The sequence below is a fragment of the Lethenteron reissneri genome, chromosome 58 (genome assembly GCF_015708825.2).
Source record: "Lethenteron reissneri isolate LAM-NWPU_2019-01 chromosome 58, ASM1570882v1, whole genome shotgun sequence".
NCBI classification, from domain to species: Eukaryota; Metazoa; Chordata; class Hyperoartia; order Petromyzontiformes; family Petromyzontidae; genus Lethenteron; species Lethenteron reissneri.
In genome coordinates, this window is record NC_083836.1 from 3,983,216 (window position 1) to 3,995,752 (window position 12,537).

At 51.3% G+C, this 12,537-nt stretch overlaps 1 pseudogene; it reads left to right on the forward strand.

Moving 5' to 3' along the window:
• The first annotated feature begins 1,810 nt into the window (after nt 1-1,810).
• Nucleotides 1,811-12,537, forward strand: part of LOC133357445 (calpain-5-like) — a 47,343-nt pseudogene continuing 36,616 nt past the window's right edge.

The following is a 12,537-nucleotide window of genomic DNA, read 5'->3' on the forward strand; positions in this document are numbered from 1 at the left end:
TTACGTGCCCGTCGGCTCCGCCTCGAATGAGCGTACTTAGTGCGCGGTGCGTCCACATCGCTACCGGGAGAGACAAAGGCGGCCGGGCGTGGTGCTGGCAAACTACCCCCTCGTGTGCCACAGTGCCGGCCTTCATAGGTGCTGCTACTCGCTAACAGCACTTGTCCCAAAAGTATGTTAAGCCTATATGGGGAATCTTGTCTTTATGTTTGAGTGGGGAGCGGTGGCGTAGCGGTTAGCGCGCTGGGCAACGAACGCGAGGACTCAAGTTTGAGTCCCGCTCAAGGCCAACATCAGTGACGATTATCTAAAGCAGTCTTGGGCTTCCCCTAGGTCGACTCAGCCTCAAACGAGTACTAGTGCGGTGTGTTAATATCGCCACTAGGGAGACAAAGGCGGCCGGGCGTAGTGCTGGACAACTACCCCCTCGTGTGCCGTGACGGCCTTCATAGGTGCTATCGCTAGCTGCACTTGACCCGAAAGTATGTGAAGGCTAGACGGGGAATCTTTGTCTTTGTGTGAGTTTCTATGGCGGTGCAATCGTTAAGTGCTGCGTGATCGTGAGAGATGAAATCTGGGTTCTATTCCCGGCAAGGTTAACATCAATGAGTGTGGTGTGTGCGTGTGATATGTAACATGTTTCTGGATCTCCCCTAGGTTGACTCAGCCTAAAGTAAATACCGGGTACGGTGTGTAAACCATCAACCTGGTGAGACAAAGGCGGCCGGGCGTGGTGCTGACCTCCCACCAGAGGTCGCAACCGGGTACCCGATACCCGTACCCTACCCGATACCCGGCTACCCGTACACGGCTGGGTACGGGTACGGGTAGCCGTTTGCGACCCTGGTGCGGCCGGGTACGGGTACGGGTAGGCCGTGAGTCCTGGTGAGTAGCCGTTTGTCACTCATTTCGGGTTAGGGTACGGGTACGGGTAGGGAACGGGTACCCGTACCCGGCCTGGGGTAGGGTACCCGGGTACGGGGTACCCGTTTGCGACCACTGGTGCGGCCGGGTACGGGTACGGGTAAGGAATCAAACCCGTTTGCGGACCTCTGCCTCCCACCCCCCTCCCCTGTGTGCCGTGCCAGCCTTAATAAGTTAAAGGATCAATTGGTTTAACCAGGTGATCATTATTTCCATAGTTTTTCTGCTATACATTGCCACGTGACGATGATAAGCCACTTCATTGAGCTGTCGTCTGTGGCCAGGTCGCTTCTGAATAGGAAGCTAATAGCTTGGTTGGACTTAACCCTGGTATGATAAAAAAAGTTTAGTAAGTATTTGTATCTTTGTTTAAACTTTTCCTGTGCTTGCACTCCTATCGTGGGTTTTTGTATTGTTTCTTGTGTAACGCTCTGACAGCACATGGATTCCTCCAGCATACATAAATATTCTGACTCGGATAACTCAAGACGCCAGGGCAGCCTTGCTCACAGCACTAACCCCAACAGCCTATTTCTATATATCGGCTATACGGGGGCGGAAACAAAAACACTTTTGCTTGAAGCATAGTTAAAACTAGCTCCCGTCCGTCGGTATAATAACCATGGCATAGGCCCACACATTGCTATGCGTTAATTTTAGCACTACGCGTTCCGACCGAGGGATATTTGCAGCCGGGCAGATTATTTTTATGTTTGGAAGCTACTTTCCACCACCGTCCCTTGCACGCCTGTAGCGGCATCGCTGTGTTTGCTGCGCTGCTACAATAATTTCGAAGGCTGAGTCGACCTACAGCAGGGGGTTGTGGTGGGTTGTGGATGGGATTCTGAAATCCCGTGTAGTGTTTTGTTTGGGCACTTACCCGCCGATGGACGATGAGCACGATGGCTGTGGGGCGAGTGATCCCCTACAGAGACGGCGGCGTTGGCGGGTCGTGGCGGTGGTGCCTTGCCAACATGCACGCGAAGCCGTTCCGCGGGCTAGTGTTACTCCAAACTCCGGCGGGAATGCCTCTCGGCGGGACGGCCTTTCGAAGACCCGCTCTTCCCGGCGTCCGACTCGTCCCTGTACCACACCAAGCCGCCTCCCGCACACGTGGAGTGGAGGAGACCCACGGTGGGTTGGGATTGGGCTTGGGATTTGCGCCTCTGTCTGTGCAAAGCGTGCGAACAACCGATGCAGCGGCGTTGCGTGGCACCGCGGCGATGAATCGCGGAACGTACGGAACCAGCGGCGGTTTCCGATCGCGCGCCAACGTCGGAACAACGTTGGCACCAACGTTGCGTGGCACCGCCGCGATAAATCGTGGAACGTTGGAACCAACAACGCTTCCGATCGCATGCCAACGTCGGAACAACGTTGGCACCAACGTTGCGTGGCACTGCGCGATAAATCGTGGAACGTTGGAACCGACAACGCCTCCGATCGCATTGCCAACGTCGGAACAACGTTGGCACCAACGTTGCGTGGCACTGCGCGATAAATCGTGGAAAGTTGGAACCGACAACGCCTCCGATCGCATGCCAACGTCGGAACAACGTTGGCACCAACGTTGCGTGGCACTGCGCGATAAATCGTGGAACGTTGGAACCAACAATGATTATGATCACGTGCTACGTCGGAGTAACGTGGGCAGCTTTACTGACGGTGATTTATGCCACCCAAACAATCTTATCAGTTTAACACGTAGGCTTTCGCGACCAATATATTCATAATAAACGTTTTTGCCCGATGATGCTGGATGTAATTACCAGCGAAACGTCGTGCTCAAAAACTGTAAATGTTGTGGTTTCCCTCTTCGACACACCGGTGGGCTAAAGTAGTGAACTATTTAGTCTTTTGTCAACGTGACACTTTTTTGCTGATTGGCCGTGTCGGGTGGTGAAGTGTTACGAAACATTTTATAAATAACGCGATCGAACCCAAAAACGTTGATTATGAAACAATCTTATGTCGAGGGCAAGTTATTTTGGGGCACTCATTGAAGGCTGAGTTGACCTAGGGGAAACCCACGACTGGTTTCACACGTGACTTCATTGCTATGTTGCTTGGCCGTGAGTGAGAATTGAAATCGGCTCTTAAGGGGCATTGCATCACCGCTTGTCTCGAAAGCAAAGACTAAAACCGATCCCCGGTACAGCCTTCGCCAGACTGGTGGGGAAATACTCTTAGTTCTTTCGGTAAAGTCACGTTGGTAAAAAATGAAATTGAAATTAATAAAAAATAAAATAATGGGGAAAGCCCTCTCGGTGGGCATCTGTGAAGGGCGGCACGGCGCGCGAGTGGATGGTGGGTGACCACCACAGTACCCGGACACGCCTTTCGTTCTCCCGTGCTGATCTTTTTAAATCCTTTATATTAAGTTCACTTGCTTGCTTGCTTGCGCGCTTACGACCGTGCAAATTTTTCGGTCGTTTTTTAACCCACTTCCCGTGATCCAATCGAGCTGACATTTTGCACACAGACTCGTTGTGCGTGACAATTAATTTTGGTGAAAATATTTTTCCAAAATGTTACACTTTTTAGGGAAAAAAGTTATATTTAATTACCAATTGCTTAATGGTGCCAGGCAATCATATGACCCATAGGTGGCAGCCATCTCAAGCCAGACGACGAGAGGACTCTAGCCGCCACGCATATAAAGGATTTATAGTGAAAAACTTTGTTTTTACGGGTTAATTTTTGCACACTGCACCAAGGCCGTGATTGTAATATATTGGGGGGGGGGGGGGGGCGGACACATCCCCCTCCCCCCAATATTCAAATATGCTCCAAATGTCCCCCCCCCCCCAATATAGTGCTATAAAATAGATTTCTGTTGATATGATTGTGGTTATGGTTGTACTTTATTAATCCATAATCTCTGCCATTACATACAATGAAACAAGAAAAGGTAAAAAAGTAAAACAGAGCAATGTAATACAATACACTATTAGACATTATTGTTAAAAAGAAATAAAAAGTCCATCCCACGTGTTAGTGATTTATTTAATATTTTAGGCAGGAAATGGCAGGAAATTAGTTTTCAAATTTAGACTTTTCTGGGGGGGCGGGCGGTGGGGGACGACGACCCCTAGACCCCCTGGAAGATTTGGTCCCCCCCAATGTTGACTCCATGGCTATGGCCTTGCACTGCACGAGGTGGTGACTCATTTTAGGCTGCCTGGACCTTGGGGAAGCCCAGGACCCATTCATAAATTCGGTCGCGAACGGGAATTGAACCCTGTTGACTGGGTTGGTTACGCTGTGCGCTAACCACTACATTGTACATACACAGACAAGCTGTAGTAATTGGGTTGAGTGATAACCACTACACTACTGCTCTCCGTGAAGACAAAGATCCTCCGTATAGTGCTGTTAGCGAGCTGAGAAACTACGAGCCGAAGTGTGTGTGGGGTGGTGTGTGTGTGGTGTGTGTGGTGTGTGTGTGTTTGGTGTGTGTGTGTTGTGTGTGGGGTGTGTGTGGTGTGTGTGTGTTTGGTGTGTTTGGTGTGTGTGTGTTGTGTGTGGGGTGTGTGTGTGAGGTGTGTGTGGTGTGTGTGTGGTGTGTGTGTGTTTGGTGTGTTTGGTGTATGTGTGTTGTGTGTGCGGTGTGTGTGTGTGAGGTGTGTGTGTTGTGTGTGTGGTGGTGTGTGTGTGGTGTGTGTGTGGTGTGTGTATGTGGTGTGTGTGGTGTGTGTGTGTTTGGTGTGTGTGTGTTGTGTGTGGGGTGTGTGTGGTGTGTGTGTGTTTGGTGTGTTTGGGGTGTTGTGTGTGGGGTGTGTGTGTGTGAGGTGTGTGTGGTGTGTGTGTTGTGTGTGTGGGGAGCGGTGGTGTAGCGGTTAGCGCGCTGCGCTATGAACCTGGCGACCCGGGTTCGATTCCCGCTCACGGCTAACACCAGTGACGATTATCTGAACCGGTCCTGGGCCTCCCCTAGGTCGACTCAGCCTTAAATGAGTACCTGGTGCGGTGTGTAAACATCGCCACTAGGGAGACAAAGGCGGTCGGGCGTGGTGCTGGCCACCCACCCCCTCGTGTACCGTTCCGGCCTTCATAGGTGCTCGCTAACAGCACTTGCCCCTACAGTCTGTTCAGGCTATACGGGGGAATTGTGAGGGCCGAAACCCACCTCCCCGCGAGCGGCCTGGGCGCAACGTCCACCCCCTCCACTCCCCCCCTCGTCAGCCGCCTCTCGCCGGGCCCCCGCTGATGGGGTGATCGCCCCCCCCCCCTCTCTGAGGGACATCGCTGATTGGCTGGCTAACCACCGCCCGGGGTTATCCCGCACACGCCCACGTACACCACCACCACCACCACCACGCAAAGCGAACGCGGAGGCGTGCACGCGCGCGCCCCTGCAGGCGCGTATTTCGCGCAAAGGTCAGCGCTCAAGTTGGAGACAACTCCCCCAATTGTCCCGGGACAGGCCTCTTTTATTCTCTAAACTTCAAAGGCCCGGGGGGTGGTAAGGGGGGTGGGGACGTCGTGCCGCGCAGCCATTCATGCGCCAACCTTTAGAGTTTCAACTGATGCTCCGCCCTCACCTGGAGCGTTATCTTCCGTTACGCCTCGAGCCATTGTCTACGCGCCCGCCCTCGATCCCCTACCCCCGAGTGGGGGCGACCCCCGTTGCCCCTTCATCTGGAAGCGCTCCCGTGCTGTTTGCCAACTTCATGAGCCACCCTCTGCTAGGCGGCGGCTGTGGCCAACCATTGTCCCTTTGTTTCTTGTGTCCTTCCTGCGAAATGTCCCGTCCTCCATTCTCCCCTCCGAGTTGTACCTCATTGCGGTTGGCCCAGGGAATCTTTTTCTTCCTGCGCCCGTACAATTTTTAAGCCAATTTAGGGGCACCGCCAATCTCCTGGCACCGGGAAACCGTGGGACTCTCCATCTAGGGGCCCTCCGGATTAACCCCGATGTGCCAGGCAACTCCCCATCAGGACACTACTCTGTGGGTGCGCTGAGTGCGGGGGCCGGGAGGGGATAGCGGCGCTTGTGGACTTGCTCCATGGTCGTGGCACCACAAGTGTGTTTGTTGGGTTTGTGGTGTGTGTGGTGCGTGTTGTGTGTGTTGTGGTGTGTGTGGTGTATATTGTGTGCGTTGTGGTGTGTGGTGTGTGTTGTGTGTGTGGGCGTGTGTATTGTGTGTGTGTTGTGTGTGGTGTGTTGTGGTGTGTCTGTGTGTGTTGTGTGTGTGTGTGGTGTATGTGGTGTATGTGGTGTGTGGGGTCGGGTGGCTAAAGCACAGCAAGTTGGCACAGTAGGGGGCACAGGTGGTGCATCAGCCAGTCATCTCGGTCGTCTCAGTCAGTCGCCCCGTGACCTCCTGCCAGCGGGCGTTCGACACTTCACGTGGCCTAAAGGTGCACATGGCCTAGCATAAGCGTCGTGGTGACGTCACCGCCACTTAGTGGCGAATGGCGGTTGTTGTGTGTGGGGAGTGTGTGTGTATTGTGTGTGTGGTGTGTGTGGGGTGTGTGTGTGTATTGTGTTCTCCCCCGCTCTGCAGCCCCCCCCCCCCATCCTGCACCCGTCCTCCTTGGCTCCTCCCACTCCTCTTACCCTCCTTGTCAATCACTTTCCTGGCTCCGCCCACACCCCAACCCCCCCTCCCCCATCATGCACCTGTCCTCCTTAGCTCCTCCCCCTTCACCTTCCTGGCTCCGCCCACACCCCCCCCCCCCCATTCTGTACCGGTCCCCCTTGGCTCCCCCCCTCCTCTGACCCTAAGTAACAATGTCTCATCACAAATAACTCTCGCTACAGTTATTTTGCTGTGCCTTTGTATTACACCTGATGAAGGAGGCTTGTGTTGCCTCCGAAACGTCGTGATTTAATTTAGTTGTTTTCGTTTACTTTATTTTATTAATTGTTTTACCTACGTGATTCTTAGGTTTTTTCGGTAAAGTCACATAGGTAAAAAATCAAAATTCATTAAAGTAAAATAAAAATAATATTTTACTTTTAGTAATTTTTATGTTTTACCTACGTGACTTTACCGAAACAACCTAAGAATATGAATACTTTCAGTCACGAAAGCTTCAAATCTAGAATTACCTACGTGACTTTACCGAAAAAACCGAAGAGTATAATGTGGGTGTGTTGGGCGTGTGTGTGTGTGTGGTGCGTGTATGGCGCGCGCGTGCGTGCGTGTGCGTGTGTGTGTGCTTAAGATCAGTTGCAATACGTTGAGGAATGCACAAGAAGCGTCACATGTGCATGTGGAAGGGATTGATACGTGCGCGACCTTCATCGTTCGCCGCAGCCACAGACACCAGAGCCGATGGGAAGCTGTAAAAGCCTTTCGCGTAAACGTGGCCCCTTTGACAAGGGCTGTACAAGTTGTGGCTGCTATTACCCTCCCCTTTTCATGCACGATATAAACAGGGACTTTTCGATTTAAAGCTTTCGTGACTGCAGGGATTCATCTTCTTGGTTCTTTCGGTAAAGTCACGTAGAAGGGAAGTAATAAAATAATAAAAATAAAACATAATAAAACAATTCTCACGACGTTTCGGCCACAACGCAAGCAGCCGTCCTCAGGTGAAAACCAGGTCCGTCGAGGCGACAGAGTCTGTGCTGTTTCATTCAGACTCTGTCGCCTCGACGGACCTGGTTTTCACCTGAGGACGGCTGCTTGCGTTGTGGCCGAAACGTCGTGAGAATTGTTTTATTATGTTTTATTTTTATTATTTTATTACTTCCCTTCTACGTGACTTTACCGAAAGAACCAAGAAGATGAAACAGGGACTTCTTTGTGGCGAGGAGGGAGGGTGGCGGTGGAGGGGGTGGGTCGTGGTGAGGCATGAGCAATACCTCCTCTTCACACTTTTACGACAACACAAAACGGCTTTTCGCAACGTGAAATCTCTGGAGAAAATGTGAAAGAGTAGGGTAGAGCGTGACGGTGATTCATACCACAAATTTGAGATGATTATTTTAGTTTGGGAGGCTCCCAAGGGTTGACACACTTTAAAACATGTTTTATTTTCACTTGGTCGGATGAAGTTTGTATATTTGTGCATGACCCTATAACTCCCCATGGTGACGCATAACGAGTGCGAACTTCCTGGCACGAGGTGGTTCGTGATCCAGTAGTAGTGGAGTGGCGAATCGTCGATGTGATGATGCCTCTCCTTCATGTAGATCTCCGTGTGAGTCTATGGGTCTCTATGTGAGTTTATGGGGCTCTGTGTGGGTCTATGGGTCTCTATGTGAGTCTATGGGTCTCTACGTGAGGCTATGGGTCTATGTGTGAGTCTATGGGTCTCTGTGTGAGTCTATGGGTCTCTATGTGAGGCTATGGGGCTCTGTGTGGGTCTATGGGTCTCTATGTGAGTCTATGGGTCTCTACGTGAGGCTATGGGTCTATGTGTGAGTCTATGGGTCTCTGTGTGAGTCTATGGGTCTCTATGTGAGGCTATGGGTCTATGTGTGAGTCTATGGGTCTCTATGTGAGTCTATGGGTCTCTGTGTGAGTCTATGGGTCTCTGTGTGAGTCTATGGGTCTCTGTGTGAGTCTGTGGGTCTCTGTGTGAGTCTGTGGGTCTCTGTGTGAGTCTACGGGTCTCTGTGTGAGTCTATGGGTCTCTATGTGAGTCTATGGGTCTCTATGTGAGTCTATGGGGCTCTGTGTGAGTCTATGGGGCACTGTGAATCCATATATCTGCTTGAGGCTCTGAGTTTTGGACGTGAGTCTATGGGTCTCTTTGCCAATCTATAAATCTCTGTGTGAGTCTATGGGTCTCTATGTGACCCTATGGAGCTCTGAGTCTGCACCTCCGATTACAACGGTTAGCTACGTACGGTGCGAAAGAAGTTCAACATACGTACGACCGGAGAGAGTTTAATTTCTCAATGGGTGCATCACGATTATCACCATCATCAAAATCATCAAGTAGATGCGCAACTGCTGGTGCCATGCTTTGTGTGTGGACGAATGTGGTTCAGGGGTCGTGGGCGATGATCTTCAGGGTTGCAGACCCAAGGCAGAGGGGTCATCTGAGCCGTTTTGGTCTCTCGCCAGGAGGAGTTTGTTCGTGACCTCTTGACAACTCCAGGGTCAACGAAGCATCGTCGCACCGAACGAGCCCGACTCGTGTTCATAGAGGGCACCTGTCCAATATCGTTGTTGTGTACGTTGAACTTCTTTTACACCCTACCTAGCCAACCGTGCTAATTGGAGGTATGCGAAACACGACGATTCTAGATTTGAAGCTTTCGTGACTGCAAGGATTCATATTCTTAGGTTTTTTCGGTAAAGTCACGTAGACAGAAGCTTGTGTTGCCTCCGAAACGTCGTGATTTTTATTTAATTTTTATTTTATTTTACTTTTATTAATTTTAATTTATTTTTTACCTACGTGGCTTTACCGAAAAAACCTAAGAATATGAAACACGACGATATTTTCTTAACGGGTCACAACCCCGGCTAATGGACGAATTTATTTATTTTGATAACTTTTCGTTGTTTGTTGTTCTTTGTGATTTTTTTTTTAGGTGCCATTTCTCCATTTGTTTAGTCATTCTGATTTTGCTTGGTAGTCGTAGTGGTGATGATTTTCATTTACTTGGTGCGCGTGTATGCCCGTGTGTGTGCGTGTGTGTATGCGTGCGTGTGTGTGCGTGTGTGTGCGTGTGTGTGTGCGTGTGTGTGTGCGTGTGTGTATGCGTGCGTGTGTGCCCGTGTGTGTGCGTGTGTGTGTGTGCGTGTGTGTGCGCGTGTTCGATTCCCGCTCACGGCCAACACCTGTGACGATTATCTGAACCGGTCCTGGACCTCCCCTAGGTCGACTCAGCCTGAAATGAGTACCTGGTGCGGTGTGTAAAAATCGCCACTGGGGAGAGAAAGGCGGTCGGGCGTGGTGCTGGCCACCCACCCCCTCGTGTACCGTTCCGGCCTTCATAGGTGCTCGCTAACAGCACTTGCCCCTACAGTCTGTTAAGGCTATAGGGGGATCTTTATCTTTGTCTTTGTGTGCGCGTGTGTGTGCTGCGCCGTGCATATAGCAAACCGCGTATATGGGATTTGGTCCCTATACATAACTCATGGGCATCGTTGTTGGCATGAATGACGCCGCTATATGAGGTGTGCTGTAGTATTATAATCATGAGACTGAGCAATAGAATCCCGTCCACCCACTGACTCACTCACCCAGCCAACCACTCATTCGCCCATTGACCCACCTACTAGGGCCGTAGTATCCAATAGGCCACAGTAGGCACCTAGGGGCCTACTCACTCACCCACTCAACCAGCCACTCACTCATTCACTCATTCACCCAGCCACTCACTTACTCATTCACCCACCCACCCACTGACTCACTCGCCCAGCCACCCACTCACCCACTCATTCACCCACTCCCTCACCTACTCACTCATTCACCCACTGACTCACTCAGCACCCACCAACTCACTCATTCACCCAGCCTCTCACTCACTCATTCACCCACCCACCCACTGACTCACTCGCCCAGACACCAATTCACTCACTCATTCACCCACTCACTCACCTACTCACTCATTCACCCACTCACTCACTCAGCCACCCACCAACTCACTCATTCACCCATCCTCTCACTCACTCATTCACCCACCCACCCACTGACTTACTCGCCCAGCCACCCACTCACTCACCTACTCACTCATTCACCCACTCACTCAGCCACCCACCAACTCACTCATTGACTCAGCCTCTCACTCACTCATTCACCCACCCACTGAGTCACTCGCCCAGCCACCCACTCAATCACCCATTCACCCACTCACTCACCCAGCCACTCATTCACTCACTCATTCACCCACTCACCCACCCAGCCACTCACTCATTCACCCAGCGACTAACTCACTCATTCACCCACCCACTGAGTCACTCCCCCAGCCACCCACTCACTCACTCATTCACCCACTCACTCACCCAGCCACTCCTTCACTCACTCATTCACCCACTCACTCAGCCACCCACCCACTCACTCACCCACTCACCCACCGACTCACTCATCCACTCACCCAGCCACCAGGTCCGTATATCGAAGAGGCCATAGTAGTCACCATGCCTAGGGACTACAAGAACCTCAATCCGGGCCTGGTCTTGGGTCTTCCAGGTTTCTTTTTGCCAAGGTGGTGTCCATTGCATGGCATTTTTGACAACGTGTTTAAAGTTCAGGGTCAATTCCTGATCTGCAGACATGTAGCGTCGAGGCATTGAAAAGTGAAAGCACATGATGTGATTATACTCTGCTTTGTTGCAACAGATGTTTAACTTAATGAGATTTTGACAAAAATAAACAGTGCTTGGAGCCGTACGCTACGGCAATGCAAATTTAATTCTGCTGATTTCAGTGGCTGATTGTGAATGTAAATATAATTTGGCGTGTTTAAATATCATAAAAACAATAACATCGATGGCTCATAGTTTGCAAAGCGAATAACGTCGTGTTGTGACTGAAACAGCTTTCATTAAAATTAATAGCGGCGATCGAGATCTTGTATCGTAGTTCACGCCACATCAATTCCGCGCGAGTGCTTCGCTCGGGGCCGAATGCCTCCACCGCTGGGACGCCGAGGCAATGTGAGAGTGTGCTGGCGAAAACTCGGGGGGGAGCGGTGGTGCAGCGGTTAGCGCGCTGCGCGACGAATTCCTCCACCGCTGGGACGCCGAGGCAATGTAAGAGTGTGCTGGTGAAAACTCGGGGGAGCGGTGGTGCAGCGGTTAGCGCGCTGCGCGACGAATTCCTCCACCGCTTGGACGCCGAGGCAATGTGAGAGTGTGCTGGCGAAAACTCGGGGGGGAGCGGTGGTGCAGCGGTTAGCGCGCTGCGCAACGAACCCGGCTGGGACCCGCGTACGATTAACCAGTGGCGATTATCCGAAACGGTCCCGGGCCTCCTCCCCCTAGGTCGACTCAGACTCGAATGAGTACCTGGTGCGGTGTGTAAACATCGCCACTGGGGAGACAAAGGCGGGCGGGCGGGCGTGGTGCTTGGCCACGCATATTTTGTTGTCTTTTCCTCGATGTTCTGTTTGCACATAGTCTCTTTAAGATGATTTCTTGTTCATGTTTTTGTTTCATGTTTTTGTTTGTTGCGGTTGCACCCGATTCGAGAGCCGAATGGCTCACAGTGAATCAATGAAACTGAAAACTGAAACGCACCCCCTCGTGTACCGTTCAGGCCTTCACATGTGCTCGCTAACAGAACTTGCCCCAACAGTCTGTTAAGGCTATACGCAGGGGGGGTCTTTGTATTTGTTAGGTTAAGCTGTTAAGTTTCGTGGGCAGGGGTCAAGAATATCACCTCGGGTTTGCTCTTCTACGAAGCTGCTCATGGTCCACCCTGAGCCGCATTCACTGCACAAACCAAGGCAGTGGATACCTGTTGATGCACAAATGGAGGATGCAAAAACAACTCTCCAGTAGCTCGCGTGTGACTGCGGTCATCCAGAACCGCCTGCATAACAGGTAACGACTAAATGCCCCGATCCACTAATACGATGGATACATAGTAGTAGGTTTTTACCCTTTCAACTGGTACAAAAACTGACACATTTATACAAGGCATCATGTTTACAATAACCATAACACAAGCAGTCAACTGGTGTAAAATGAAATTCAAA